This window comes from Lepidochelys kempii, chromosome 4, assembly GCF_965140265.1.
Source record: "Lepidochelys kempii isolate rLepKem1 chromosome 4, rLepKem1.hap2, whole genome shotgun sequence".
NCBI classification, from domain to species: domain Eukaryota; kingdom Metazoa; phylum Chordata; order Testudines; family Cheloniidae; genus Lepidochelys; species Lepidochelys kempii.
This window is the reverse complement of record NC_133259.1, coordinates 103,428,420-103,455,672: the sequence shown is the minus strand read 5'-3', so window position 1 is coordinate 103,455,672 and position 27,253 is coordinate 103,428,420.

Here is a 27,253-nt window from a genome sequence, read left to right as displayed (position 1 = left end):
CACTTTACTGAAGACTGAGGAAAAATGAAATGAGAAAGTGGTGCAGTTTAGTGGTCTGAAAACAGAAGTGAGAGGGTGGCCAGAAATCCTCATAAGACCTAAATGTTCCTCTCATACTACACTCCTTCTGCAGCTTTGGGCAAGTCACGTAGGTGTATCTGTACTGCAGCTGGGAGTGAACATGTGAGCCTGGGTAGACAGACATGTGCTAGGTCTGCTGGACTGAGCAGGCTAAACGTGACAACATGGCTGTTGCTCTGTGGGCATAGGCCAGCTGCCTGAGTCTAAGCTTGCCCAGCCCCCTAGCTCTGTAGTCAGGTGATTTGCCTGTGTTGCAACATATGCTGCAATAGCTACACTGCTATTTTGAGTGTGCTAGCTGGAGCAGAACTAGCCCTTGTCTGCCTGCCTAGACTGGGAGGCTCACTCTTCATGGCACTGTGGGCAGTCTTCGGGAGCTATTTTGAAAGACAATTAACTGGTCTAGGAGCCTAAGTCCCACTTTCAAAAGTGTATAAGGCACTTCAGCACCTACATAATTTAGGTGCTTTTGAAAATGTTACTTTTAGCCTTTCCCCTTCAATCTTCTCATCTGTAGAACTGTGATAATGATAAATACCTGTTTTTTAAGGGGTGTGCAGGGTTTGTTTGAAATGTGCTTTACAAATTCAATAAGTTAGAGTATATTACAACTAAGTATTATTAAAATGAAAACAAACCCTCTGCTGATTTTTTTCTTGAAACATTGGCACTTATGCTTTGTCAGAGAAGACAGATTGAATACAGAATTGGTAAGTATGAAATTCAGTAAATCTTCCCTCAATGTGGTTTTAAAGATGAGGTTACTAATTGTAGTGATCTGCTTGTCTTGCTATTTGGGTTATATGTCACTGAGCATGTGTGTCATCCATGGCTTTGACATATAAATGAAAGCTGCCTGGAGTTAGATTTAGCTTAAATACTCTTTTTCAAACTTTCTCAAAAGTGTGGCGTTGACAAGAATTTGTATAATAATCCATTCTTCCATGTGCTTTTCACATCACATACCTGACAAGTACCCAGACTTGTGTCCCAAATTTCAAAAAGCAAGATGCCAACTTCAGTTCATTGAAATAATTAATTCTGGTCAGAATAGACGTTCTGTGCTAATAATAATTTGTATGACATATTTTAGTTCAGTGAGTGCAACAGTTCTTCCATAAATGTTAAGGTTTTCTAAGGAATATTCAACATTTTAAAAATACTTGATAGGATGTGTGCATTATTTTAAAACAGGTTGATATTTTTTAAACCAGTAAAAATGCTTTAACAATAGCAATATTTGTGCAACAAAATGAAGGCCAAAGGATACATGCCGGATCATACAGCAAAATCCACTTACTGATAGAGCTGCTTGTTACCTTAACACAGTCGTTTTAGTTTGCTTAACTTTGGAGATGAAGAAGAGAAAAAGGAAAAAAAGAGACAGCAAATTTGTTAGGCCAAGTTCATGACTCACAAGTTTTCCCTGGAGTTTCAAATTTGCACAGAACCAAAAGAAAACCACCATGTATGTGATTCTTATAAAAATCGGACTGAAACTGGTAAACATTGAACAAACACACACACCCTCCCTTCCTTTCTCTCTCTCCTCCCAGTCGGGCAAGCAAGAATCTTTCTCCCTTCATATATGTGCCCAGCTCAGTACTCTTTTTTGACATAGAACTCTCCTCCCTGGCCAAACCCCACAGCACCCTCTCCCTCACCTAATGCTTAGGTTGCGGCTAGTAGTGCTTTAGAATGTATCTGTCGCTGGGTGGCACCCACCTCTCATGAGCATCCCCTTGATTGATGGTTTCTTCAGGGAGTCTTCAGTGACTCAGTCCTTCAGCCAAGTCACACACAATGTCTGTATGTGGAACAAAACAAACCCCTTCCTGGGTCTACAGCCCTGGTGTTGGCCTGAACCCCGCGGAGCTTCCTCCCTGGAGACACTATCTTCCTGCAGCCCTGCCTGGGCTCAGTCCTTGCTCGGTCCCCACACCCAGCCAGGAGCTCCTTCTTAGCTCTGCTCCTCCCTTCCTGCCCTGAGCTGTCCATGGTCCTGCTGCTCTTTCAGCCCATCAGAAACACAGGTCTCTCTCCTCTAGCTCCAGGCAATAACTGACTGCCTCTGTCTCTGCAGCTTCTTTTTATATGGCCTTCCTGGCCCCTGACTGGCTGTTTCCCCTGCAGCCACCTTGGGGCTGCTTAGAGGAGTCTTCTACTCCTATCTGGGATGGGTGTGGTGGGATCATAAGGCCTCCAATAGTGGGCCTCTGTGCCTAGTTCATCTCATCACTCCATGTGAGATTTACTTTAGCATGTACTGGTAGGGATACTTGCCTCAGATATTTTTCACATATGGAGCCAAATCAAATCTCTAGCTGCTAGAACTGTGGAGAACTTAGGATCCAGAGCCAAACTTTATAGTTGGTTTCAATTTTTATAACTGAAGGTTATAACTGGAATTAAAGACCCATGGCATGGCCACAGCTGGCCCGGGTCAGCTGACTTTCGCTCACAGTGCTCAGGGTGCGGGACTAAAAAATTCAGTGTAGACTGTGGGACAGTGTAGCTTACCCAGGCCAGCCACATTGTTTCATTCCTCTGTAGACATACCCTAAATATACAAAACCCCTGGATCTGAACAAATATAAAAATGGGTTTGGATCAAGGTCTGAATTTTATGGCTCAATCCCATCTGTAGATTCCTTGTTTTAGATCAATATGATGTAAGTGTTTTGGCTATTTTTCTCAAAGAATGTAAATATCATATAATACCAGTGTTATATAGGGTTTTATAAAGCATTAAAGGTGAATCATTTATTAGACTTGTAGTGCAGGAATTGTTTCTTCAGAGGCAATAGTTTGGAATGTGTCTAACAAATTAATGATCTGAAAATGTTAAATATCAGACAGTAGCAATGTTGCACTACAGTAAGAGATTTAATTGTTTTGATTTGTTGTCATGATTTAAACATGCGATTCTGCATTTTCTTTTTCTGCCTCAGGACACTTTTCAGAACATAATATCTCACTGTGACATTTTGGGGTTCAACCCACACCAGTTAGGGGCTGTGTCATTGCCTACCCTGCAACTCTGGGTGCCTTAAATGCTATGTGCTGTGGCTCATACCCCGGACACCAATAGCCAGCCTACAAACATGCAAGTCCTGGTTTCCACCATCCAATTATAGTTTGCAGAGTGACTCCAACCCACCACACTCTAAAATGTCCCCCAAACGGTCTCCCTGCAGTGTGCATCCCTCCCCTGGAACATCCACAGAACTTATTAAGTTTGCTGCTCTTTTAAGGAGACAGAAACAGCAACTTGTTATCTTGACTGCAGCCAGCAATCAATTCAATTCAATCAAAGCACTGGGTTGGTTTAGATAAAAGGCAAAACAAGTTTATACAATCAGAACAAGATAGCTTTTAAGTGAGTTCAGCTATAAGGGCTAAAGATAGAAATGGCTACAAATAAACAAAAGTAAACATATACTGTCAAATGGCTAAGACTGGATTTAACAAGCTATAGTCTTTAGTTTTCTCACCAATCTTCCTTTTCCAGCAATGGCTGTCTAGCACTTGGGACTCTCACAGAGTCCAAGGCACAAGATTTTCCTTACCTCATCAGGTGAAGAATAATATAGGGGTTCTCTGCCCCTCTCTTTATTGTCAAGTAAACCTTTGAAAAATATTTCTCTCAAAGTCCATTGACCTTGCTTCAAGAGACAGGAAAGCTTTCTGGGGGTACCATCTCCATCCCCCCACACTTGCTCTCCTGATGGCTTTTTTTGCCCAGCATGTGCTTTGTCTTTGGTCATACCTTACTCAATTTACATGGGAAACACATTCAGGCAGACAGAATCGCATACCTTTGCCTAGAAAAAAAAATCTTTAAATTTGGCATGTCAGGGGGAGTTGATAAATACATTTTATTCAGTTTCAGCACAGTTTTATGACTCTTTGTGAGTTGACCTACATATATAGTGCAAGAATATTAGTGACCAGTAATTTATTGGTTGGCCAATGACATATTACCTGACACCTTTTAAATTCATTGTGGCACCTTAGAGACTAACCAATTTATTTGAGCATAAGCTTTCGTGAGCTACAGCTCACTCCATCGGATGCATGCTGTGGAAAGTGTAGAAGATCTTATTATATACACACAAAAAGCATGAAAAAATACCTCCTCCCACCCCACTCTCCTCCTGGTTATCTCCTGGAAAACTTGTCTTATGAAAGGAGACTCAGGGAGCTTGGCTTGTTTAGCCTAACTAAAAGAAGGTTGAGGGGAGATATGATTGCTCTCTATAAATATATCAGAGGGATAAATACCAGAGAGGGAGAGGAATTATTTAAACTCAATACCAATGTGGACACAAGAACAAATGGATATAAACTGGCCACTAGGAAATTTAGATTAGAAATTAGACGAAGGTTTCTAACCATCAGAGGAGTGAAGTTTTGGAATAGCCTTCCGAGGGAAGTAGTGGGGGCAAAAGATCTATCTTGCTTTAAGATTAAACTCGATAAGTTTATGGAGGAGATGGTATGATGGGATAACATGGTTTTGGTAATTAAATATTCATGGTAAATAGGCCCAATGGCCTGTGATGGGTTTTTAGATGGGGTAAGATCCAAGTTACCCGGGAAAGAATTTTCTGTAGTATCTGGCTGATGAATCTTGCCCATATGCTCAGGGTTTAGCTGATCGCCATATTTGGGGTCGGGAAGGAATTTTCCTCCAGGGCAGATTGGAAGGCCCTGGAGGTTTTTCGCCTTCCTCTGTAGCATGGGGCACGGGTCACTTGCTGGAGGATTCTCTGCTCCTTGAGGTCTTCAAACTACAATTTGAGGACTTCAATAGCACAGATATAGGTGTGAGGTCTTTTTTAGGAGTGGTGGGTGAAATTCTGTGGCCTGCATTGTGCAGGAGGTCGGACTAGATGATCATAGTGGTCCCTTCTGACCTAAATATCTATGAATCTATGAATCTATGAACATATCTCCTGTTTTTGCCAATGGTAATTTGATACCCACACATGAGGAGAAAGGATCACTAAGGAAGAGGTTGTTTATGATTATAAACCTACTCTTGTCAAAATCATCACTAACTTTCTGAATAATTTATATTCTCTTAGTTTCAGTCTATGAAAGTAGCTTATGCCCACACAATATTAAATATAATCCACAGATTTAGTCTGAGCCCAGTGCTTAATAGTGCCTCCACTGTTTAAAGATTTTAGATTTATCAAAAGAATCTAACAGAAAAGGCTATTGCTTACATGCCCCCCCCATAAAGTACTAACAGAGATGAGAGGAATCCTGTCATGAATATATGAAAAAGCATAATATTTATTACTTCAGAACTCAGAACCACTTTCCTTCAAACACAACATATCCCTTAGAACTCAGTGCAGTCTACAAAGCTCCGCAAGTTTGAACAAACCCGGTTAAGATGATATTGAACTCTTAATGAACAATATTTCTGATTAGAAATAAATACTTCTTTCCCTTATGTCCCAGGGCTGGTTAAAATATGGTGCTAGCAGAGGGGAATCATGAAAGACTTACATTTGAGATTCATTGTCTGGTTTTCATAGCAAAGAAATCTTAGACCAAATATTCTAAATATCCATATTTACTTACATACAGGAATAAAAAAATGATTGAATAGATTTTCCTGAAACTTTAAAAAAAATAAAAATCACATATCTTTGAGATTAAACCAGCCTCCTTATATTCCAGACTAAATGGAATTTGCATTAGGAAGTTGTGATCTTAATTATAGCAGTTATCCAGAAGGTGACGGCTAGTGGCGTTCTGTTATTTTCTTTGTTAGGTCTGTCCTATAGTAGGTGACTTCTGGGAACTCTTCTGGCTCTATCAATCTGTTTCTTCACTTCCGCAGGTAGGTATTGTAGTTGTAAGAATGCTTGATAGAGATCTTGTAGGTGTTTGTCTCTGTCTGAGGGGTTGGAGCAAATGCAGTTATATCGCAGAGCTTGCCTGTAGACGAGGGATCGTGTGGTGTGGTCAGGGTGAAAGCTGGAGGCATGTAGGTAGGAATAGCGGTCAGTAGGTTTCCGGTATAGGGTAGTGTTTATGTGACCATCGTTTATTAGCACTCTAGTGTCCAGGAAGTGGATCTCTTGTGTGGACTGGACCAGGATGAGGTTGATGGTGGGATGGAAATTGTTGAAATCATGGTGGAATTCCTCAAGGAATTCCAGAAGTCACCTACTACAGGACAGGCCTAACAAAGAAAATAACAGAACGCCACTAGCCGTCACCTTCAGCCCCCAACTAAAACCCCTCCAACGCATTATTAAGGATCCACAACCTATCCTGAAGGATGACCCAACACTCTCACAAATCTTGGGAGACAGGCCAGTCCTTGCCTACAGACAGCCCCCCAACCTGAAGCAAATATTCACCAGCAACCACATACCACACAACAGAACCACTAACCCAGGAACCTATCCTTGCAACAAAGCCCGTTGCCAACTGTGCCCACATATCTATTCAGGGGACACCATCACAGGGCCTAATAACATCAGCCACACTATCAGAGGCTCGTTCACCCGCACATCCACCAATGTGATATATGCCATCATGTGCCAGCAATTCCCCTCTGCCATGTACATTGGTCAAACTGGATAGTCTCTACGTAAAAGAATAAATGGACACAAATCAGATGTCAAGAATTATAACAGTCGTAAACCGGTCGGAGAACACTTCAATCTCTCTGGTCACACGATTACAGACATGAAAGTTGCTATATTACAACAAAAAAACTTCAAATCCAGACTCCAGCGAGAAACTGTTGAATTGGAATTCATTTGCAAATTGGATACAGTTAACTTAGGTTACCTTGCATAATGACTTAGCCACTCCCAGTCTCTATTCAAGCCTATTTCCCCTTGTTTTTTCCTACCCCCACCCCTCCTCAGACGTTCTTGTTAAACCCTGGATTTGTGCTGGAAATGGCCCACCTTGATTATCATACACATTGTAAGGAGAGTGGTCACTTTAGATAAGCTATTACCAGCATGAGAGTGGGTTTGTGTGTGTGTGTGGGCGGGGGGTGTGTGTGTGTGAGAAAACCTGGATTTGTGCTGGAAATGGCCCAACTTGATTATCATACACATTGTAAGGAGAGTGATCACTTTAGATAAGCTATTACCAGCAGGAGAGTGGGGTGGGAGGAGGTATTTTTTCATGCTTTATGTGTATATAAAAAGATCTTCTAAACTTTCCACAGTATGCATCCGATGAAGTGAGCTGTAGCTCATGAAAGCTTATGCTCAAATAAATTGGTTAGTCTCTAAGGTGCCACAAGTACTCCTTTTCTTTTTGTGAATACAGACTAACATGGCTGTTACTCTGAAACTAGTGAGATATGGATGTTATATATACATCTTGTATCTCTCTCTCACACACACACACTTCTAAATTATGCATTGATATATTTATTCAGTATATTGTTGCTTCCTTGGCCAAGCAGTAACTGAAAATCAGAATGTTGCAGGTCAATTGTCAGAATGGAGCAGAATGGAGTCAGGTATTAGTGTAATTTGTTTATATACAAGTTATATAGCAGTTCTGAATTCCTGAACACTGATAGGAAAATATTGCTCAGAGGCAGATCCCTTTTAAAGGAATCCCAGGTAAATAACCACTGCTCTGTCAAATATATTTGAGAATATACTCCATACTAAAAAAGAAAAGAACAAAAAGGTAAGGAGGTAAATACAATGGATAATTTATTAGCAATAAATAATTTGCCCATTGTCATGAGGGGCCAATCCAAGATCTCAAGGAGTAGTAACTCCATTCCATGGAATACGATTTTATTTAGCAATAATTTACTATGCTGCATGACTTATCTGAGCCACATTGTGCCAGTAATTCTTGAGCAGAACACCACACTAGATCAATGAAGAGGTCTGCTTAAAAAGCAAACAAACACCACAAAACAAAAAACAAAACAAATAAGCCCCCAAAGAAACACTCCACAGAGGCTCTCCGATTAGAATAATTATTGTTTAGGTATTGCTACTTATTTTTGGAGAGAATATTGATGAAAACAAACTGTTTGAGGCAATATCATTACTCCACTTGGCTTTAAGTGCTATAATTAGTGTCTTTTGTGATGTTGAGCTCATGACCTGTAATAATGCACATAGGGCACTTTTACATCTACAGAGTAATTATAAAGTGGGTTTAATAAATACAGTTCTGTTTTACCAGACTGCAAACTCTTTCAAGAGCCTAGAAGCCCCAAACTAAATTAATTTCCCAAGGCATTAGTATCTCTATAGAGGGCAAGTCATCCTGAGTCACGGTAGCTTTAAATTCTAGTGAGGGCTTTACTCCTGGGAAAGTTTACTTGGGAAATACACAGAGTAAGAGCACCACTTAGCCTGTACCAGCCCTCTTCCATACCAGCTCCTGTCATTTTGGAGCATCATTGGCCAATTCTGCCTCTTCAGTCCTCAAGGGAGTGGAAAGTTCCATGAGGTTTCCCTCAGAGTTTCCTCCAGTTTTTTCTCAGTGGGGAAAGAGAGAGAGTAAAGTTGACTCCCAAGCAAAAGACGCTTGGGACTCAGAACTCATATGGATTTCTGGGGGTCCACTAGGTAGGGTAAAAGTGTGACATTGGCACAAAAATGCAGCAGACCCAATGTTATGCAATACTCAAATCTCTCCAAAAAGAACCAACACACCAAATATGACACCACATCTCATAGGGGTTTCAAAGCATGTGAGCTTGCTAATGTGACTGAAACATATTTTCTAGAGCAAGCTTGAAAAGAGAATTTCTATACTGTGGGAAATTCTAAGATTTTGTTTCCATCTGAAATGAAAGGTTGAACCTTGGAATTTCCTGTGAAAGGGAAAATTCCAATTTGGGAACACACTAGTTCCACTGCTACCCTCTCCTCCAGCACTGATCATTCCTCTCTGAGGAGACACAGAGAGAAAAAATGCCAGGGCTGATGTCAGGCAGAGAGGAAATCCCCACAATGATGAAGGTATGGTTGGGGGAAACTTCTGGGCTAAGGATAGGAAGGTAAGCAATCCCCAGGCTGAGGACAGAAAGAGGGAAGAGAAACCCACAGACTGACAATGAGAGGCAATCATGCACTAATCATGACAGGAGGGAAAACACCATCACCCCAGCACTACTTCTATTCTTTGCTTCTAAGCTTTAATCAGAATTGACATGTTCCCACAATTATTATTTCAATTTGCAGATGGCAACATGTTCATCAATTCATTAATGTACTGATGAGAAAATTTGAACCAAGGCTACTGTACTCATCTCTGAAATATGGCACGCATGTTGTGGTGGTCAGGTTCATGAGTCACTTTCAAGGATGACAGGTTTCAGAGTAGCAGCCGTGTTAGTCTGTATTTGCAAAAAGAAAAGGAGTACTTGTGGCACCTTAGAGACATGCTCAAATAAATTTGTAAGTCTCTAAGGTGCCACAAGTATGCCTTTTCTTTTTCAAGGATTAGCAAGGGATATTTTTTTATTAAAAATGACACTAGTTTTTCTCAATCTTGGTTCCAGAACCCTGCACCCAGGAATCCCATAACTCAAATCAAAGTTCATGAAAAAGGTGACATTTAAAATAAAAATTTAACAATAAAACCAGTGGAAACAAATCTGAAATAGAACAGATTTGGATTTTCAGTTCACAAAACACTGCAGAATGCTTTCTTTACAAACAAATAAACCAAACAAAATAACTGTAATAGCTAATGTGGACAAGTGGTTATATTTCCTAATAATTTAGAGGCTGAAGATTAAAGACGTACAAAAATATTTCTAGTAAAAGTAAACCCACCAGAGATTTTCCCAATTGGAGTTTGCAGGGATTCTGTGAAATTGCTGTTTTGTGTAGAATTTTCTGCACAAACAGAATTTCAAGAGATGTTGGACACCAAGATTCTGATCCTCAGCTGTGGCTGAGGAGTGGCCAATGCAACATGGGGGTGAGGAGTAGGTGGAAATGTGGCACCAGACTTCTCCAATTCTAGGCCAGCTGTACACCTAGGTCAGTCTTACAGTATTTAGAGTAGGTTACCAGTGGGCCTGGCCATCTCTCCTTTTTCCTAGCCATGCCCCCGACCCTGGCCACAGTTAGGGGTTGGCAAAGAAGCCATTACATGAGAGGAATGACAGTCCAGTCCTTAGTGCCCCAGCTTTGGACTGTGGAAATCTGGATTCTGTCCCAGATGACTTCCAGTATGACTACTCACTTAGAACCACTTAGATTGTTAAAGGTATTTAGACACCTAAAGATGCAGACAGGCATCTAATGGGATTTACAAAAGCATCCAGATGCCTAATGGCCATTGATTTCAATGGAACTTAGATGCTTAGGTGTTTTTGAAAAAAATCCCACTAGGCACCTAGTTGCATCTTTAGATGTGAAAATACGTTTGAAAATCTAGATCTTCATTTCTCTGTTCCTTGGTACCCATCTATGAAAAGGGGATAATAGCACTTCCCTATCTCACAGGGATGTTATGAGGATAACTACATTAAAAGATTGTGAAGTGTTGTCAAATGTTGTGTGCTCAGGTCACCACCTTTGGGGTGAAGGTGGATGCTGCTTACCTTGGACATCATCCCTTAGTGACAGCAGTCCTGGGACTAACCCTCCAGTTCTATCTCTTAGTAAGTCTACCCCCTTATGAGACATGAAACCGTCCAAACAAAAAGGAAAATAGTTCCAAGGCCCAAAAGTGGCCAATCCCCCCTCCCTCACACAAAGGAGGAGAAGTAGTCTTTCAGGCTCTGCAGGAAGCCTCAGCTCCAACCCTGCTACATAATTAAAGGCCAGTGCTTTGTACTGGGGGAGGGGGCTAATAAAAGAAACAAACTGGCCCATCTTCTTTTCTCCAAAGTCTGAGGATGCTGGAGCTTTCAACAACAGATAACCCAATACCCTAGGTTATTGCTCTACCTCTGGGTGCTGCCCCAATTCCCTTTAAAGACCCACACCCAAGTCTGACAAGGTGCATAGGTGAAGCAGGTTGGGGACCGCGTGTAGTCACAGGTGTTTTTTCACCCCTTCTTGAGTAGTACTGGCAGAAGTTAACTGCCTCACTACAGGGGCTCAGATACTATGGTAATGGAGGCTATTTAAGTACATAAAGTAGATAGATTACATTAGTTCTGTACCACTCCTTACACTTGGTAATCCTCCCATGGCCATTTATACTAGCTTTGTCTGAGTTCTAGCTTCAAACTCACCAGGGCTAAACAATTTTCATTAGGTTCCTCTGAGGGTGTCATGTGTGAATGCATTAGCAATGACTTTAGTGGAAGAGCAGGCTTTTAAAAGGCTAAAGGATGAGAGTAGTAGCCAGTTAGTTAATCTTTCCTCCCTTAACAACAGGGTTGAATCCTCTCAATACCACAATTTGGTAAAATGAATTCATATCAAGCGGAATACTAATTCTCAAATTAAATGGACATTTTTAAACTAAAAATAGGATCAAACATATATTGCTTAAGAAAAGATGCTTAAAAACCACGTATACATTTTGCAAATTCAAATCAGTCTTTCAACCTTTGCCAAATATCACCGTATTTTAAACCAACAAATAATAAATAACAAAAATTCAAACCAATGAAATAAAGGAAAAAGGAAAAAGTGATAAATTACAAACTGATCTGGGAAAACAGATAGCAAAAACAACTAATAATAATTTTTAAAAAATGGTGAATATAGCCCTTTATCCCATTATATGTGAACAGATTGGGATTTTAACTAACTTGTTCCCAATTTGAAATCATTTGGATTTTTCTGTGATAAAATTTTAGCCTGTGGATTGCTTGGGAACTGTTTGCTGTGAGTTTGAGCATTTATTACTCATGTGTTAAAATTCCAGCTCTCACCTAAATCACAATATTATCTTTTAATTACCCTATCACTAGGCGTTCCAACTGGGATCCGGGCACTATTGTGCTAGGTGCTCTAGAGGCATATAGTAAGAGATAACGTCTGCCTGAGCAGCTTTTTAATTCAAATAGACAAAACAGGAAAAATTGAGGTGCTGAGACATTAAGTGATTTATTCTGGGTCACACAGGAAGTCAGTGGTAGATTAGAGGACTAGACCCAAAATCCCAATCTGGTTCCTTAGCCCCAAGACCCTCCTTCTTCTCTTCCTAAATCACACAGCATTGTTTCTGTTCTCTGAATGGATGATCTCAATTATACTATATTACTTCAGCTCAAAATAAGACTACTTCTGTTACTATAAAACTTTATTTCCATGAATGTTTGTAAAATTAATGATATCCATTTCACTCATGTAAAGTACAAACTCCATATGAGGGTGGAATGCAGACGTGTTGGGAGGTGAAATTCATCCCCACAACTCACTGCCAGAAAAAATGCAGTTATACAAGCTAAATCTCAGGGAAAACTTCCTAACTGTAAGAACAGTAGGACAATGGAACAGACTGCCTTGGGAGATTCTTCACTGGATGTTTAAAAAAGGAGGCTAGAAAGCCATTTGTTGTGGATGGTTTAGACACAACAAATCCTGCATCTTGGAAGGAGGTTAGACTAGATGACCCTTGTGGTCCTTTCTTCCCCTAGGATTCTAAGCCATGGAGAGTGAACTAGAGCCACGTAGATGTGGATTGCTTCACTCTTTCCTTGGCTTGCCCATATTATAACTGTACATCCTGCCATATGCTGGGCCAGCAAAGATCTGTTTTGTGATGAAAAGATGGGGCACAGAGCCTCCTGTACAGCTTAAGTGGGGCAAAGGGTGCTTCGCCCTCTGACCTACGCTTTGGATGAAAATCATTCAAACAAAAAGGATGCGCACACAAAGAAAAAAATCACTATAGATGTCAATGAGACATTTGGAAATATTTGTTCACATGCTTCACTTAGCTCTGATTACAGATTGCATTCCAGGTATTATTAATCTAGACAGGATTATTTCATTTACTGTTAAAAATGTACTTAACACTGTTTCAGCAGGCATTCCTCACCTCCATATATCTACATAGACCCAGTGGTCCAACCACAAGATGTAACTAGCAATCAATCTCAGTATGAGACTCTTCTCAACAACCCATTTTTCAAGCCACCATGAATTTCCCAAAGCTTTCCAACCAGGTAATATAATGTTCCTCTCCTAACTTCACTAGCACAATGTCCTTAGGAGTCTCTAATATTTACCCTCAGTGGAAACAATCAAGAGGCATCATTGAGACCTAAACTATTATGTAGAAATATAAATATCCATCCATCTGTCCAGCCCCATTACTGCTAAGGAGAAGAAATGACTTTTGAATTTAGTTCTTGCTGATGTGAACTACATAATATAGGTCTAGCTGCTCTTCAGTGATAAACCTCTTCTTAGTATGCAGCTCACATATGATGTCATGGTCATGAAAAGATAAGCAATATCTCAACTAGCTTTAGCCAGTTCCATGACAGGCTCTGAATACCAGAATCGAGATTTTGAATTCTACTTTGTATTCAAAGGAAAGCCAGTGCACAGAATGAAGCATTGAGCTGATGTGTTTGTGTCAACTATGTTGATAAGGAGGTGAATAGTTGAATTTTGTAAAAGTTGGAGTTATTTTCAGAGTCTGTGGCTTCATATCTCTCTTGGCTGCAATTAGTTGCAATAAATTATTCCTGGAAATGAAGAACCTACAATTCTCTACAAAAGGCAAGCTGTATGAAGCACTATCTTCCTACAAGGATCAACTCAGTTTCACTGGGTTCAAGCTCTAGTCAGTTTCTTTACAGCCAGGTGCTGATTCTAGCTAGGCACTGAGGAAGTGGGGCGATGATATAAGAGAGATATAGGTCTAAGTTTATTCAGTGTATTACTAACACTTCAGTCCATGTTGTCTTGCCAAACAGCTTCACATTGAATGTTATAGGGGAGACAATTGAACCTTATGAAGCTCTGCAGATGTGGGGTCTGGTGGTGGAGAAAAGTTGTCCCAAACACCCCTCTAGATTTGGTTTGAGAGAAAAATTTGATCTATTTCAGGGTGTTTCCATTTACCCCTGAGCAAAGCAAATAAGAAAACAAGGTCCAACCCACCATGAACTATTTTGATTAAAACAAAAAATGTATTTTTTGTCAAAAGGTTCAACAGAAAAAATGTGTTTTTTTCCCACCATATTTTGATTTGGAAAGGTTGCCCCAGTGTCTTGTGGTTGTTGTAGTTTAAGTGCCTCAGGCCTCCATTGTTCTCTGTGGGCCTGGCCCCCTAGGTAGACTACATTTCCCAGGTGGCAACACAGCCTATTGCTGTGCTACAACAATGCATTTTGGGAGACCCTGGCTTCAGTGTCTCATGGTAAATGAAGTCCAGCCAGGGACACTGGCCCATAGAAGAAAATGGAAGCATGAGATACCCAAATTACTGCTTCCATGAGGCACTGTGAGGGCATTTCCAAATAGAACATTTTCCATTTCTCCAGAAAACCAAAATCTTTTGTGTTTTAAGGATGTTTGTTTGTTTTTTTTTCCTGTGGAAAGCAGACACTTTTTGCATCAAAAAATTGTTTGGTTGAAAATTTTCAACCGATCCTCCCTTAAATCTTGAAGATGGGAAAGGAGTATTTTGAGATTAATGATATCAAATATCATAGTGAGGTCAATCACGGTGCAAATAGATGTCCTTCCCCGTTTATGGACAGGAAGAATTAATCTACCAGAATTACAAGTGTTGCCTCTGTAATGTGAAGGGTTGCCAGTTTTGGTTAGACGTAATCCTGGAGGTTTCATTCCATGGCATAATCTTTAATTAAAGATTAATCTTTAATTCCTGGAGACTCCACAACAATCCTGGAGGGTTGGCAAGCATAGTAGCATGCTGTGGCTTGAAGTCTGGTTGAGAGGAGTCCAAAACCTTTCTGCTAGCTTCTTGATTTGCTTAGTTAAAGAGAAGTTAAACACTGGGGACTGTGCATGAGATCACTAGTATTCTTATTCTTCTTAGTGTATGCACAACATGCCTCAGGTGGCACGTTACCAGGATTCATTACTGAATTTGTTTTGCTGATTGAATGATTACCTTCTCCAGTTTGAGCTGGATACTGACGGGAAGTGCATTGAACAATAGTTTCTTTAGCACTGGTTCAATTATTGCATATTTTGGGGGTAGATTCACACCATCAAAAAACTTTCTGTTTTTAGGGGTCCCAGTGAAAGTGCAGATATCAAGCACATGCTGTTGATGTTTCCATGACCTAAAAGTATGCCCAGGAGCTCACAGAACAAATAAAAAGGTAACTCCTTCACAATGGACAAAACACAACTTGAGAGACAACAAAAGAGGGGGTGAGAGTAGAGGAGGAGAGGACACTGAGAAAATGAGATAACTTTGGCAATGCACGTTTTAATATATTTACGTGATTCATTTAAATAATACTTAATTGAAGTTGGAAGACACGATGAGTTCAGTGGATTATAAGGGGAAAGCAGGAGGGGAAGGGAGAGGGAGAGGGAGAGGTGTTATAGCAGAAAAGTAGCACAGGATGAGACAAAAGGTGAAGAAGGAAGGGGGGTAGAAGGGGAGGGAGGATGGGATGAGAAAGGTAGCAAACTGGGGGTGGAGGAAGTGAAGGGGAAGTATAGCAAGAAAGAAGGAACATTTCTTATAAATGTATAGTTTTACCCTGTGAATATTATCCTGTCCTTTTTCTCTAGCTGTTATTTTTTTCATCTTTAAAATATATTTGATTAACTTTATTTTCCTTTCCCTGTTGGCTGCCCTCCAGCTGTTGCTGCTCCCAGTTTTATACTGTCTGCTTCTGTCAGCCACAAAAGCTCAAGATGTGTCTCCTATATTTTAGTAATTTTAAAAAATAGAACTACCTGATCTGGAAAAATACAGAATATTAAGTGTTTTAAATGCAAAACAGTGTATGGAAGGTTATATAAAAATCTCAATTCATATTCTATTATACAAAAATTACAAGTTGTGGGAGTGCAATGATTGCTACAGTTAAGGTTGTAGAATGGTTTCCATTCTAACCTCTTTTCAACTATTCCTAGCTGTCTGGAACATTGACTTTTCAGGTTGATATATTCTGTGCTTGGTCTTTGCCTGATGTTGATTTTTTTGGGAAGTTTCAGCAACAATGGTTCAATCTTCAGCCTTTTTCATAATTTTTCAATTATTTAAAAAACAAAACAAAAACAACTTTTAAGCAGTTTTTGAACAGTTTCAAAGTAAAATGGCAGGGGAAAGAAAGATTGAATTTGTTATGAGAAGAAGGACTTTTGAGCATTCTGGAGAAAACTGACTCTGATTTGACATAGCTGTGACCCTTTGATAATGGTATGCTGTCTGTGGGCAATTCATTTTGCATAAGTTTTATTGTTTTTTTGATATGGTCAGGGGAGGGTTTGCTAAGCTAGTAAATGTGCAGCTGAATAAGGTAGCATTAGGCTAACATCAAAACTTATGGTTTGATCCAAAGTCGTTAACTAGCTTATGAAAAGCAATGGGTTGCAGGTTCCTACATACATTACAATGAGGAAGACACCACCACAGTCTCTCCAAGACCTGGTCATTAGAGAGAGAGAGAGAGAGAGAGAGAGAGAGAGAGAGAGAGAGAGAATGTCTCCAAAGCCTGGTGGTTAGGACACTCAACAGGGAAACAGGAAACCCAAATTTAATTCTCTTCTCCAATAGCTATTCAAGTATATTATATGAAGTAGAACAGATTCAATGGAAGAGACTGAGAGAGAGACTTAATCCAGAATGCCCCAGAGTTTGTTGGTTAGGGCACTTTCTTGGGAGATGAGAGACCCAAATTCAAATCCTTGCTCCATATCAGTCAGAGGGAGAATTGAATACAGGTCTGAACATGAACTCTGGGGAATGCCCTAACCACAGGGCTAATAGTTATAAAGAGGGACCACTAACACCCCCATTTTTTGAATGGCACCAAAGTCCTTGAAAAAATTGTCTGAAGCCATTTGGCATTTTTGTGTCAAATTTGCAAATAGTTTCAGATGCAATTGAAACTGCATTTACAGCAAATAAAGCATACATACAAAATTTTTGCCCAGCTCTATCAACAAACGTGCTTATGCTATTAAACATAATTGTTATGATGTTTGTAGTTAGTTTAAGGTTGGGATAAAAGAAATATGTTAGAAAACAAAGGAAACAGTTGCAGTGAGAAAATAATTTAAATAATGATGAAACTTGCTGAGCCTGATAAGTTCGCTCCAATCAGACAATAGGGAGGGTATATCCTCTGAAGATACTGTAAAGGGAAATCTACAATTTCTAAACGGTTTGTGAGCAGAATGAGGATGTTTGTTTAATTTAAAAATATATGCCTCTCACTCAGGATCAAAAGCACCATTTGAAATTGCCCTGGACTTTGTAAAATGCCCAAAATGCGACTAAGAAGAAAACTGAAAGGCCTGTGTCAAGATTGAAGTCATGTCTCAAAATTAAAATGGAGGAAATACAGAACAAGGTATAGGTTGCTCAGTGACACACTTTAGGGAACTATATTGCAGTGATATGCTGCTTGCTCCCAGGGAGATAAATTTGAGAACCCAAAGCAGATGACATTCAAATGGACACAAATTTAATCAAAGATCATAACACAAGTTAGTTTACAGTTGCTTTGTTTAAGTTACAACTATTACAGTGCATGCTATATGTCATACAGTCTTTATAATCATGCTCCAAAGGGCAGGCATATCAGCATAGGTTAAGAATTTTGACAACTCTTTATTACATCAACTACCATGTCAATGTGTTTATGAAAAAACAGTCAACCCATTATGGTAGCTCTCTACCACACCATGTTTAAGCTACATCTTGACACACCCCCAGGCACTAAATGATCTCCACTCAGTTATGACACTGACTGGCATTTTAGAAAATACAGATAAAGCAACATTACTGTTTGAATATTAAGCTATAGCACATTCAGATGTAATGTCAGCATAAAAATATCTGGACACTCAGGGAAATGTAGCCTGCCTGAATTATCTGTGTGCAGCTCCAATTTCACCCTTCATAGCTGCTGAAGTCAACCTTATAATCACCATATTAACTAGACAGTATCTCCTCATCTTGAAGAAACAGCAGTTCAGACATTTCTTGAACCCATTAACTTTTCAACTTTCATTTTTACCTTTGTCATGGCCATACCTTTGCAAATCATCCTTTTCTATGCCTCCAGCTGTAATTCATAAGAATAATTTTCACCATGACCCGCTATATGCAGAGTGCAGGCAAAGTCAGTAAAATCTGTTGGTGACTAATTTTCTAGTTGAACAAATAACATGATTTATTCCTCAGCAAATAAACAGGCATCCCTATCCCCTGTTAAAATAAAACTATTTTGCTGCTTACCGTGGGATTAATTTTGTTTTTTTCTCTGTGACTGTGGATTATTCAACTGAAAGGCTCATTTATAATTTATGGAGAATTATATGGGACACTACATGGTGCTTTCAAAAGTTCTTAAAGTAAAATCTGTTTTTAACTGTGTCTTAAATCTGTTTTTTTCTTTTTTTCTTTTTTTTTAATTTACCAAAGATCAATGGTTTTCAAATAGGTTTGAAGCCAATCATTATGTATTCCCAGACTACAAGTATTAATGTTTTTTGCACACCCCAACCACATTTTTTAAAGTAACTTAATTTTACTTCCATTTCCTGGAGAAAATATTCTTAAGATAACTTTTGTTTATTTCTTCATTTATAGTATGTGTTCGTTCATGAGATAGTTGACCCAGGCTAATTTGTACTGTTACTAGTGAAAAGACATACATTTTCTGGAGAAAGAAAAATATTTGAAATAAAAACTCTATAACAAAAATAAGATATCTAGCTCTTTAAACCCTAGGCATCACTAAAAGGCTTATGTCTCTCTCAGTGAGATATTTACACTATCCAGTCTACTATATCACTGAATTCTTGTTCTTATAGTCCCTGTAGATTTGTTAGTGTGTAAATGCACATACCTTTGCTTGACTGTCAGGAAAAGCATTGTCCTCTCCTAGTACTACTTGTAGGCAACATAAATAATCTTTAGTCTCTGTCTTCAAAAATAGGATCTTATTCATAGCCGACTACATAAAGATTACTTGAAGTTATGGACAACTTGTGAACAGCTCTAAAAACAATACTAATTCCAAAAACTGACTTTGAATTCTCTGTGGTCTATAAACTCAGACTGAAATATCTAGGTGAATAGCATGGCCAATGGACTAACCAATCTACTCCCATGAAACATATGGCCTAGGAGTATAAAGAATATTTTGTAGCAATGAGTGGGTCGAATGCAGTAATGAGTGAAAAGGATACGATTTGTATTAAGATGATATTTGCATATTGGAGCATTCAGGTTTGGAAAAAAACAAAGTGGACATAATTAGAGTGCAATATGGACTATGATGAGCTGTGGATTTAGAGCAGAAGCAGCAAAAAGGAGAAGAAAACAGATTAAAAAAATCAATTATAAATGCTGTCTTCTGATAGTAGCAGCAGAGAGACAGGGCTCTTTGGGTATACAAGGACCCTGGGATAGCAACAACAAATTGAAATATCGCAGAAACAGGAGACAGTGTATAAGTCAAATGGACCGGCATCTGGACAAATATAGTAATACCTACATAGCCCTTATATAACACTTTTCATCTATAAATATCAAAAGTACTTTACAAAGGAGGTAAGTAACATTATTCAAAGCATATATAGAACAGTAGCACAAGGGAAAGAACTGAGATTTGGTTGTTTTTCACTTTTATGTTTTTGATTGTTTATTTGTACAGCAGAATGTATTGCAATGGTCTGCGGCTACTGCTCAGCCAGAGGTACAGATGGATATTTGCTCTTACTTTGGTTATACTATACATTCTTGGGTTCACTTTCAACATGATTGCTGAAAGGCACTCTAAGAGGCACCTAGTTGAACAAAACATTTCCTTTTTTTTCTTGTGTAAATAGTTTTTGAAATCTCTCTTGCACAGAGATGATTCCAAATGGCATACAAATGAACTGCCATGGAACAAAAGATATGTTAAATGCTGTCAGCTTTCTATTATTTTCAGTGTAACTTCATTTGCCAATATTTATGTTGTTCATCTACTATGCTGAAGAAAAGAGCTAGCTTGTGGGCAATATCAGCTGAAGATCCACCTTTCTAGGCATATCTGAAATTTGGCACCTTTTTTTTCCCCTTCTGCCATAGAAATGGCCCATTTTGTTGGTCCATCAGCTTTTGTCTCATTTACTTCAGTTTATTCTCTTCCTTTCCTCTCACTGCTCTGGATCCTCTTTTGCATTTGCACAATGGGCAGGTATTCCATCCCTTGGAAAAAGTCTGGGATTTTTTCCCCTTCATTGCTGCTTCTGTGAAGTCTGGGTTTGCTGGTTCTATTGTTATGATTTCTACTAGTTGAAGTAACTTGGAGGGTTTTATTACAAGAAGAGAATTTGTAGGACAATGTAACAGATCAGTTTTATCTATCAATAATTCATATTTCACGTAGAGTAGAAATATTGATAAGAATTAAAAAGAAAAACATATGAATCCTGTCTCTTTAAAAAGCAGATAATGAGCTGCCTATTAGGCTCACACTCTCAGTCAGGGCCAGTGTGCATTAGACAGGAGGTTAATTAGCATCCAAAAAGGGCTACTTCAAAACAACAAGACACTTAGAAGATGGAGGAATGCAAATGCAGTCTGAAAAGCCAGCTAAGGTGTGAATACATCTTCAAATAAAAATCTGAAGAAATAAAGCTAACACAAGAAACAGAATTCCACACTGGTTTGTCAAGGTTAATGAAAACAACAGTGAATAACCTTAAATGAGCAATTAATGAGAAAAGTTGATAATCTCCTGAAAGAGGATATCTGTGTAAATACTTTTTTAGAAACAACTGATATTACAGTGGCCATGCTCTCTCAGAATTGTATAGTGTTGCCATTTATTCACTGTAACTAAACCTAAGATGTACTGGTCTAGATGAGTTTGTGCAGCATTTCAGCCTAGATAAGTTATGCACACTATTTATTTAGTTTTAGTATAAATTTCTCTCTCTAGTCTTAATCATTCTTGCTTTTAATTGACAGGAAAGCAGTATTCAGTCTTTAAAGTGGAAGTGAAGCAATTTTGCTTGGAGTCTTATCTACTTGGGTATCAGTAATTCCATCCAGCTCAGCTTCTGTAGTATGAGACACCAGAAACAGTACAGTGTCCTGTCTTGCATAGCCTTCTGATTCATATGTCATCTTGACTATGTTCTTTCTTTAATGGGCCTTTAATTGGCTGAGAAGCACATACAGATAAAATGGTTTCTCTTTTTAGACATGACACATACCTTGCCTAGTTCATCTTTCTCACCACCACACCCTGCCCTGTTTTTTTTTTCTGTATTTTTTTTTTAAATCTTCTACCTATGTTTGCCAGAGCTCTGAAATATGGCAGCATCAGCTAGGCAAGCATCCACATCTTTCAAGCATCCTCTAACACTGTTTATGACAGTTGCCACCCGCTCAATATCCAATCCAGACAGGTTAATATTGAGCTACTTGTAATCTGGAGCTGGAAGCTTTTTATAATGGCCAGGGATTTAGTTTTGTCCAGATTAATAATCAGAACAATACAGACTACTCTTGCCCAATCAGATCAAACATCAGCTGCAGCGATTCACCAACCTGAGCCAACAAAACAGTGTCATTGGTGTATTCAAGATCTTGAAGCAGAATGGTGCTCAGCTCAATGACAATAACAGCTGCTTCCTCAAGCTTATCCATCAACCAATCAACGGTGATATTGAACATTGATGATGACACAACACAGACTTTTGATTCTTATTATCTCCATCACCTGATCCACATCAAGTCCCCGGATAAGATCATAAATGAAGATATTAAAAGCTGAACCCAGCAACTGCCTTCAGCTACACTGGTTTGGTTTTGGTGGCCTTCTTGGAATGGACATTTGCATCCCAAGCAAGGGAGGTAAAAATTTTAGGGACAAGCTTCAAATCCAGTTGGATGAATAACCATCTCAAAAAGGTTATTAGGAGTAAACAGAGCCTCTATAGGGAATGGAAAAGGGACTGACAAGCAAAGAAAGCTACATCTTGGAGAGTAGAAAATGTAGGAATAAAGTGAGAATTGCTAAAAATCAAGCTGAATTAGCTCCTGTCAAGGAAATTAAAATAAGTAATAAGAATTTTTAGTTATATAAATTAAAAAAATAAATAAAGAAGGATGATGTTGGATCACTTTGCAGTGAGGATGAGAAAGAGATTAAAAGTAATCTAGGAATGGCCCAGAAACTAAATGAACACTTTGCTTCAGTTTTCAATAAAGATGATAATATGGAACATTGGCATGAAATCAGGATGGCTAATGGAAATGAATGTATAGAAATGGAGATTTAAAAAAACATAAAGAGCTCAAATCAGGGGACTGGGTGATTTTCAACCCAGAATACTTAAATAATTGGCACATGAGATTGCTAGTCCAGTTACAAGGATTTTTAATAAATCAGTCTTTTGGAGGGTTGTATCATATGATTGGCTAATAGCTAATGCTGAACCGATATTTAATAAATGGGGGGAAATGATTCAGGCATTACAGACTTTTTAGTCTGTCTTCAGTAGTGTGCAAGGCTTTAGAACAAATTATTAAAGAAAGACTAATTAAATTCATGGAGGTAAAGGGAATGTAATACAAAATGGGGTTAGCAAAGGTAGATTATGCCAGACTAACTTGATGCCTTCTTTGAGAAAATAACTGATTTTTTATATAAAGGAAATGCAGTAGATCTAACATACTTGGACTTTATTAAAGCATTTGACATGCTACCACATGGTAAATTAGTTAAATTAGAAAAGATAGGCATTAGTACAAGAACTGTAAGGTACATAAGGAAATTGCTAAAGGGGATAAGGCAATGGGTTGTGCTGAAAGGTGAACTATTAGACTGGAGGGAGTTTACTGGTGGAGATCCTCAAAGATCAGTCTTGGGACCAATCTTATTCAATATTTTAATTAATGACTTTGGCAGAAGACATAGGCTAGTGCTAATGACATTTTCTGGGAATACAAGTTGGGAGTCATCATCAATACAGAGGAGGACCAGATTATTATATACGAAGACCTGGATGACCTTGAAAACTGGAGTGATAGAAATGGGATGAAATTCAATAGGTCATGTACTTAGGGTCTAATAATAAGAATTTCTGCTACAACCTCAGGGCTCATCAGCTGGAAGTGACAGAGAAGGAAAGAGACCTGGAGTTGATCACAACATGACTATGGGTCACCAGTATTATGCAGCTTTGAACAAGGCAAGTGTGATCCTATTATATATCAGAAGAGACTTTTCCTGTGGCAATGGAGAGTATTAATGACATTGTACCAGGCACTGATAAGACCCACCAGGTACATTTCTGGGAGCAAACCCTGCAATACCAAGTCTGTAGATCCACGTTCTCAGACTATTTGCAACAGCATTGTGAGGTTTTTGTTTGTTTGTTTTTTTGCCTGTAGGCATATTGTAAACGGTGAAGCCACCCTGTTAGTCTGAAACTGTTTACTCTTGTAGTACCATGTTTTGAATGATTTCATTTTGTCCTGCAGCTAGTGACATAAAGATAGGCAATACAAAGATAAAAAGGAAGAGTACGGAGTAATATTTCATCTAGTTAAATGTAGTAAACATTTTAAATAACCAAAGATCTTTGTTTCAAATTTAATTTTTAAACCATGAAGAGTTGTACTTTCTTTTCAATTAATATATTTTGCCATATAAATTTTAGCTGCTGCCATTTTTAAAAAAATTGACAGCATTCCATAAGCTTTTTCCTCCATTTGCCCAATACTTCTGCACTTTAGATTTGATATAATTTATTTATAAAAGTAGAAAATCATATCCTCAGGCAACGCACTGAAGGAAACTTTCATGTTTAAATGACAGCTGTTGAAGGAACAAGACATGCTACAAAAATAATACTAGTGAATAAGAGTTTCCATTATAAGAATACATTAAACTGACACCAAATCTCTTTGATGTTCTGTATCATTTATCAACATTTAAAAATATGAAAGTTTTATTCAAAATTACTAGTTTGTTAAATATCTGTTTCTTAACATGTTTCCCATGAAATATTAACTATAAAATAATTATATTTTCATTCTTATGTAGTAGTTATTTTATTATGAAAGCATAAAATATATTTTATAAATACTAAGCATTCGCCTTAATATTTTTAATGAAGGAAGCTTAAGATTCTGAAATGAAATAAGTAAAGGCTAATGAAAATAAAGTTGATTCCTCTATATATGCTAACAAATGAAAACTTTTCCCAATAAATATTAAGAAAAAGCCAAATACACAAGGAATTCCATTAACAGAAAGTACAAAATAATGTATCTTTAAGGAACAAAAGGAATGTATATTGGAAGATGCCCAAGAACAGAGCAACTGCTGTATAGGATAGTACAAGAAATTACTTAAAGTCATGTTCTCCTTTTAGTCTGAGTACTTCAGTTCTTCTCTCTTGCCTTACGTGGATTCTTTCTTGAAAATTTCACCTAGACTCCCATGTCTTCACTTCTTCAGCAATATCATTAAGAGAGTTCAGGCCATCTTGTTGAATGACTGGGTTAACTTCTAGTAACCTAATAGAATATTCTGTCAAATATGTTAATTACTCCAGTGCTTCCTGTGACATTTGTCTGAAATCTAGAACTTACATCTTAATAAGTGAATGCAGAAGCTATTGCTTGAAAAGGCAGGTTGGATACTGAGGAGATCTGCCGATGTGGAAAGGGACAGGCATTCCATAGAGGAACTGCAGAAGTTAATACAACAAATGCCTGGACCTAGTCTTAGTGGGGCCTTATTTGCATCCTCCCCATCAAACTGTGGGGAGAACAGGGCAATCTTTGTGACAGTGGATCCTCCAGTCCTACTGGTCCTCCCCCTGCACTGCTCTTCAGAAAAGTGGGCTCCATTCATGGGTTATGTATGTGCTCCCTGTGAAAACACCTGCAATTCTCACTCCTCTTTTACAAAGCAGGACAACATTGGTAGTTCTGCTTGGCATCTCACCATAGCTATGGTATCAATAGCACAATTTATTCCAAGACAAGTTTTGGTCACCTTCCAAAAACTACTGCCAAAAAATCCTTTAAGATTTCCAGTGTTGGGGTAGCCCTGTTGGTCCCAAGATATTAGAGAGAGAAGGTAGGTGAGGTACTCTCTTTTATTGAACCAACTTCTGTTGGTGAAAGAGACAAGTTTTCAATTTACACAGAGCTGTGTAGCTTCTCTCTCTATAAATCCTTTAAAGTTGTTGCCAGTGAATTGTAAGAAACTTTCTCTATTTAAAGTATTTCTATATTGATAATGATAAAGATGTCTTCTGTTTTTCAACTGCTGTGCGTTTGTCCTGTTTTCTTAACTTCTAAAGGCATTCTGTTCTTTTATGCAATTTTTATCTCGTGCTTTGTCCATTGCGTAAGGTGAATGTGAATGAATCTACTGAAATGGATAATTGGTGTAAGGAAAAGATACTGGGAAGACTGTGGGGATAGGCAGAAAAGGTTCAAACTGAGTGGCTAGAGATAGTGTGCTGATAGTTGGCCATTACAGCAGGCAAACTATAGGAAAGCTAAATATCTCCATTGTATACATCCACTAGGAAAACTAAAGTGGATATATACAAGTGAGATATTGGAATGTTACTACTTCATTAGAATTAAAATGTACATGTATAGTTTAAATCAATAACAGAAAAAAATGAATAGTTGGGGTTGCTGGACAAGTGGACCATCTTGATTAGTAAGTTTCAGTGGAAAGTGAACAACTTAGAGGAAATAATGAATGAAAGTGATATTGGTTTATTTTTCCTTCTTTACTTCCTCAAATCAAACTTTTGCAAGTGCTTAAATGACTGCAGGTTTTCTGTTTCCTTTTAATTAATTGAATTCAAATGCAAAACAGAATCCTACAAAATAATCATGAATGGTATCTGATTGTAAATCCAGTTTCAGTTCTAGCTTACAGTAGGAAGAATACTATGTTTCTTGTTTAAGTCACAAAATTGTCCATAGGGACTTTATTAAATACAAAAACCCCTCCAGAAATAATACACTCTGAATTTATATGAAATGCAAACAAGATTTTCTTTGGTATATGTAGCACAGATGGGCTGGGGTGAAGAAAAGGGAATATTGAAATAGTGAACTTTGCCAGCTACTAGTAATATACTCACTGGTATTGTTTCATTTTGCAGCTATCTGTTAAAATACTATGATATTTGAATCTAAAATATAAGTGTTGTTAGTTCTGAGATTGTATGAAAAAGAGCCCTGGAGAGATTTTCAACATCCTTAATGATATGACTGAACTAAAACTAGTCTGTAGAACTGCAAATAAAATTGTCCATGCTGCCTATTTAATGTAAGGTAATCAATATAGATGCTGTGGTGTCAAAAAAACCCAGGGAACTTATCTGTCTACTAAATTGGAACCATCACAGCGGAACTCAATATGGCACAACTCCAGAACTGGCACCAGCTTCATCCTCTGTTTAAGAACAGATGGCATGTTTTATCCTTCTTTGTGTGCCCGGTAAGATATTGTTCTCAGATCTTAGTGTCAAAGAAGTGCTGGTCTTGCCAGGAACATAATACTGTATTAATCTGTTTTGAATGTAAAGGACCAGCTTCTGCCTAACCCTGAGTTGGCACACTGAAATGGAGAGGGCAAGAGAATGACTGCACTGCAACTTATGTGGGGGGCCAGGTGTTGTCTGACTGGCTGGGGTTTATCACTTCAAGGGTAGAGAGGCATAGACTCTGCTGCAAAAGTAGAGAGGGTTAGCATGGCAATGCTGACTCATCCACCAGGGACCAGAAGGATAGAGAGTGATAAAGGGCAAGGCCTGTGGGAGAAGACCCATTTTCCCCAGACCAGGTGGAGCAACACTCACCCTCTGAAGTGGAAAAATACCAGATTTGGTCAGGACCCACCGTGGGCAGAAGTCCCACAAAGGAAACCAAAGAAAGGTGAAACGAATGGACCTTTTGCCTTGATCTACTCTTCACAGATCAACAGTGCTCAATCAATGTATGTGTGAATGAGAGAGGACATGTAATATTGCAAGGATGAGGGAGCGGATACTGCACTGCATGCTCCAAAAAGAGC